The sequence below is a fragment of the Acyrthosiphon pisum genome, chromosome X (assembly GCF_005508785.2).
Source record: "Acyrthosiphon pisum isolate AL4f chromosome X, pea_aphid_22Mar2018_4r6ur, whole genome shotgun sequence".
Classification (NCBI taxonomy): domain Eukaryota; kingdom Metazoa; phylum Arthropoda; class Insecta; order Hemiptera; family Aphididae; genus Acyrthosiphon; species Acyrthosiphon pisum.
The window spans coordinates 114,224,688-114,231,252 of record NC_042493.1 but is presented as its reverse complement, the minus strand read 5'-3'; positions in this window follow the sequence as shown (position 1 = coordinate 114,231,252).

The following is a 6,565-nucleotide window of genomic DNA, read 5'->3' as shown; positions in this document are numbered from 1 at the left end:
AGCAGAAGAGCAGTACTAATGACAAGTATGAGAAGTTTAGAAATAAAACATAGTCCGGTTCGCACTCCGAAGTCCGCACTTCTAAGAGCTGTTCGATGTTACTCAGTTGAACACGCATTCACAGGTAACAATATATAGTGTCGGGGCGACGGTGCTGTGCACAGTCGGTGTTCCGACTATATGTAACGAATTGGGGAGACCACAGGGGATAAGTGGATAATTTTCTAGTGTAATTTCTTCACGTTGCCAAAACCAATCCAGTGATCAAACGTCAACAAATTACCCAGCTTTGTAAAAAAAATTATTTCGTCTTGCGAATCTGATGATAACTGTCCACAAAAATATTTTTAACTCTATGGTCTATAGTTTTAAGACATTTGGTTTGCCAGAAAACCCCATCCACTTTTGGATAAAAAAAAAATAGTTATCATTTTTTAAGTTTGTGCCATTTTTGGAAATAAAAAAAATTTAAGACTCGACTAATAGCCCAACACTAAAGATGTAATTGTGATACAGACGGTTCTTGAAATTCATTCTATGTATTTTGAAAACCCAACCTATTTTTAAAGTAAAACGTGAGGGCAAGGGTTTTGCTACGTAGCCACCAAACATTTTTTGGTCAGTGTGCTTGCTACTATACATTTTCTTTGTATTATAAGTTGTATGAAAAAATAATAGACACAAATTTTTAATAGAGTAGGCAGTTAAATTATAGGGTGTTCCACATCATACAGCGCTCCCACTTTAAGCTATCGACTAAAATCTTATTTTCCAAATTTAAACATAAAATAACTATAGAAAAAAAACAGCTGTAGATTAGTGGAAAAGTATTATAATTAAGGTAGGAACTAAAACAAAAAAAATATATTAAACTGTGTAGAATTTCGGAAAATTGGGAAAACTGGCACCGAGTGAGATTAAACTTGCGGCTTACCATAAAAAAAATAAAAATAATCTACAAAATTATTAAGGCTTTGTGAAAAAAATTTAAAACAGAATCGTATAATACTAAGGAAACTTGGAAATTAAGTAACTAATGAACAGATATTATCTACAAAACCAAAGATAAAATTGAAATACTAAATTAAAATTACAGTACAATACATACTGCGTTTGATACATTTGGGGCGTCAAATCTCATAAATACCTTTTTTATAGACGTTGGTAAAAAACTGACTGAGCAGTTCTTGAGTAATACAAATAATAATTTAAACGTGTTTAACAAATTTGATATTGTAATCATTCACCGAATTTTTCCTAATAGCAGTTAATGTCTCAGAGGTACGATTAATCATAAAGGACTGTAGAGACGACCATAAAATATATATAGAATTACTAGATAGCCGTCTCCTTCTTACCATCGAAGTTGGCCGCCATTTAAAAAAGCAGGCAATGTTTACAAAATTATATTATCACAGTATCAATGTATATAAATTATTGTAAACATTGCCTGCTTTATAAATGGCAGCCAACTCAAACATTGGTTATAACTCATAACTGTAGTATAAGGCAGCTGTCTAGTTGTTGTATATATCTATGAAGACCGACACCGCTGCCGCTGCGGGATATGATATTATGATATGATAACGGTTAAAATATTAATATATTGTATCTCTGAACAAATTGTTTATACACTTGTACATATTATATACAAATACAATTTAAGTATTAAAAATAGTATTTCCCCGGATGATTTTAAATGGGCTTTAATCAAACAACTATATAAGGAGTGAAATCGAAAACTATTGGCAACTGTATAGACCTATATATATGGTGACTATTTTTTCTAAAATTTTCGAAAAAATAATTAAAACGACAATAATTACGTACCTGGGAAAATATAAACTATTGTCTAAAAACCAGTACGGTTTTAGTCCGGACTTAGGAGCAGAGAATGCGTTATATGATGTAACCCAATTTATGTGATGAATATTAGACAATGGTAATAAAGTATTAGCTGTTTTCCTAGAATTAGCAAATGCCTTCGACTTAATACAACCATGAAATTACTTTTAGAATTCTACCTACTTTCAGAATAAATAATCGCAGTCTAAATTGGTTTAAAAGCTACTTATCTGATAGAAAACAAATGGCAAAATGAAATTACATTGCAAGTGATTTGAATGTTATCAAATATGGTGTTCCTCGGGGTAGTATTCTAGGTCCAATCTTTTTCATATAATATATAAACGCGGTATATAATTAAAAAATGTATGGCAAAATAGTGACGAACTAGTGGTCCGCGATCGTATGCACAAGTCATTGCGTTTGATGAAATAATATATTTTGTTCCAACGAGAAACTAATTTTAATCAATCTAGACCTAAAAGCGTGACAAAAATAAGTCAACTCAAAATAATTGGATTTCATAATACAAATTTCACAATACATTTCGTAATACAAAAAATCTGAAAATCTGAAAACAACATTTTAATTTGTACCTACTAATAAACGAGAGCATAGAGCTTATGATTTCCTGATAAAATATACAACAAAATCCTTTTGGCAATTTTTTATTGAATATCTGGTTCCAACTTACTATAATTTGTACTACCCGCATTAGTTATTATTTTTAAATTTAATAGGTATCAACACTATTTTAAATAACTATAAACGCAAAACTTGTATAACGTTTTAGTTCTAAATAACAATAAATGCAAAAGTTGAATAACGTATTAATTCTAAATAACGATAACCACAAAAATGTTGTAATGCTTTAATTGTAAATAATATAAAATGGAATTGTATTAAGTCCTGAATTTCACACTAACACTATTGAAAATCAATCATTATGAGGGACAATAGTATTAACTTAGGGAATATAATATTCAATACCCATATATATAATATATGCGTTATATAAAACGATATCGTATGTAAAATGTTTGCTCTCCCATACCCGAATATTAATATATATAAATACCATATACACATAATATATGTTTTTGCGTCCCCTAATCGTGGAACATCGACAGAGCAAATTGGATTTGAGCGTCAAGGCCCTCAGGGTGTTTAATAACATCTGTCGACAATTTTCAGGGGTGACTCACCGAAAAGGCGCAGACGTAAGCTGCTCAGCTGCAAACTTTATAATGGATTGTGTCGGTAAAGCGTATTCATGTGTGATGTGTATGTACAAAAGAACCACTATTATTTCGATACCTATATATGGTTCGAGAATAACGTTATACACAAAATACATACTATATAGTATAATATACATTATACATAATGCATATATATACGATATATAAAACAGTATACTGTATACTACACAAATATAAATGGGAAACACTATATAACCGAAATACACTAATAAAGCACTGTATTTTGTTCATTATTTCCCTAGTGGATTGTGTCGATAAAGCGTATTCATGTGTAATGTGTATGTACAAAAGAACCCCTATTTTTTCGATATATATGCTTCGAGAATAACGTTGTGCACAAAATACATACTATATATCATATACATTATATATAATGCGTATATATACTATATACCTAAACTGTACACTTACACAAATATAAATGGAAAACACTATAAAACCGAGGTACCTACACTGATAAAGCACTGTATTTTATTTGTGTTCATTATTTCCCTAACGAAATCAGAGAATACAGCTGCTAGTATATCAATATAGGTAATTGGGGTTAAATGTGAAACCTTAATACATAATATGCCATCTGGCCCATATGGCGTGTGGATCGATTTAAACACGATTTATTGGTGTTCTCTTGACGAGATAACGATAATTAGATTTCTTGGTTGGTATTCGTATCGATTAATCACGTAGCAATTTAATTTACGACTGGTTACTTTACGACTGGTACGATAATTCTAAATACATGAACACAATATTCTTCAGGCTTTAATGCGTCAGATGATTTCTTAAAGATGCTTTAAAGTTTATCGTGAGTTGATAGATTTCTAATTAAAATTCAAAATAAATATACCGTTTTAGCAAAAAAAATAAACAAATTTTTGTCATTGGTAATTTTAAATATCGTTTCTACAAAATGTCGGGCGTAGGAATTGTAAAAACAAGAAATTTAAATGTTATTTTAAAATAATTGAATCAGAGTTCTTCGAAAATGAGAGTGTTTTAAGTGCAGGGCTTGAAACCGATATTTGATACCGTTTTTGAATACCGGTAGATAATCGTTAAAAGCCGAAATCGATATTGAATCCGAAAACACATACTGTTACACTGTTTAAAACTAACCTAACCTATATATTTTTAAACGAATTTATATAAATTAGATGTAATAAATTATCAAATTGTAAATAGGTCTGAAGTTTATATTGATTAAATGTAATTGACTTTATAGTATGTGTATTTTATGTTAAAAAAATTATATAAAAATAACTGCAAGTTGGTATATAATACAAAACAAGAATAATATGTGAAACGTGACTAGATAGTATAAGATTTCGGCATGATAAGTTCTATTTCAATGGCAATCAAATTATGTAGACCACTTAGAATTAATATATACAACTATAATAATGTTAATGATTCGAAATCTTACTTAAATAAAGTTTATCTCACACTAATTAATTTATGATTAATCACAAATGTAATAAGTATATAATTTCTGTCCATAATATTAAAAATATTTAGTATGTAGTCATTGACTGAATTCAAATAAAGATCGCAAAACAATCTATGCTTATAGGGGAATCGCCAATCTTTGTATTATTTATTATAGTTAACATCTGTACTTGTTTTTTTTTTTTTTTTAAATAAAAATAAATATATTATTATAATTATTTTTATCAAAAACTCAAAGGAACTCTGTAATATCCTACTAAGCTAAATGCACACTTAAGTATTTCTGTATTTTAGTTTGCCTGAATAGGTAGTGAATTAATGTTTTTCATAAATTCTAACAACACAACCTACCTACTATAAACTATAAACCTAAAACAATTCAGTGACAACGCTAACCAGCCCCCCCCCCCCCACGTCAAATTTTGGGTCCTCGTACTAAATGTTTATGTGGAATGTGGGCCCTATACAAAACTTCCAAAAACAAAATACAACCAATTAAAAACGATATTGGTGTCCCATACAGGTTTTTAGGTAATAAATGGTTAACCCACAGCTTAAAATAACAAAATTACTATAAAATAAGTATTTCTATCAAAATTTCAAAAATTACAAATACATTTCAAATATCCGGGCGCCTCTGTACTTCAGATCCAATAGCCCCCCTCCCACCATGTGCAGGCTCTGTCGCTAACTATACTTATGCCTATCTAATTCAAAACCACTTGTATAAACGATCTAAGCAATATCACATAGCCTGATTACCTAATTTATTATCAAACTACAATATAAGGTAAGTATTTCAATGTGACTAGAACAAATATTGTTATAAGTAATTATTAATAAATTATGTAATTTACCACAATAGTGAACCTTTTTTTGCTGACCACGCGGTTGGTTTTGAAATGTCAACCATTGAAATGTGTCAAATCTAATACGCCACAGCTAACGATATCATACCTGAAAAAGAAAAAAATATATAAGCCTGAGACATCTTCGGCTTGCATTGTGCATTACTATTAATATTGTCACAGACTGCTGTTTAAAGCGGTCAAACGACATGCACAATATTATGATGTATTGTGTTATACATACTTGGGGTTACAAATTTCCAATATTCGAAACGTGTTGTATTGGTTGCAATTATAAAATATAATATTATGACAACATATGGCGTAGGAAAACGTTCACTGTCACTTTGGATGTGATGAGACGAACAGAGGTTCATCTCATCACATATTTGAGTAGATCCGTCAACAGGAGAACAGTACCGGCGAGAAAGGAGTGAAGTTTAGAAATGAATCGCTGAACGGTCCACAGCGCAGCTCAACACTACACAATACAGACAATGACCCATCGATACTCCCCTACATGAAGGGGATTCAGTGACAGCGGCGACGCCCCTTCCCGTGGTTGGTCAAAAGACACCCTTCCAGTTCGATGATATACTTCCTTGGTTCCCCCCCCTTATAACACCATTGTTATTGACTTGCGAGTCCCGAGATTGGACTTGCAAATTATTGATAATTACTTTCAAAAAGATGGCACTATGCGAAATATGATTTGAGAAAGTGTAAGGGATGTAGACATATTAAAATTGATATTCCTACTTGAGCACACGGTGGTTCTTGAAAAAAATGTGTACTATATAGACTGTTATTTAAATGTATATATATATATCATATAGAATCTAAGAAAGCAAATCCACGAAAAAAAATCCCCAATACAATATATCTAACTGTTGGATACAGCAGGCTGTCATAAATAATAGTTAATAATAATATTATCGTTCAAATTTTAGATTCTGAGCGGAGCGAGGAGGGGTCTAGTGGTTTTACAATGGTGTTTATTAATTTATTTATTTTATTCTGTATACAAAATTTGTAACAGAAGGAGTAAATAAATAAATCTTCGATTTTTTACATATAGTATCAGAATCTTTTAAAAAATTGGATCAAGATTGTACTTTAGAGAGGTCATTTCTCAATAGTTATTTAATGTCACGGGAAAAACCA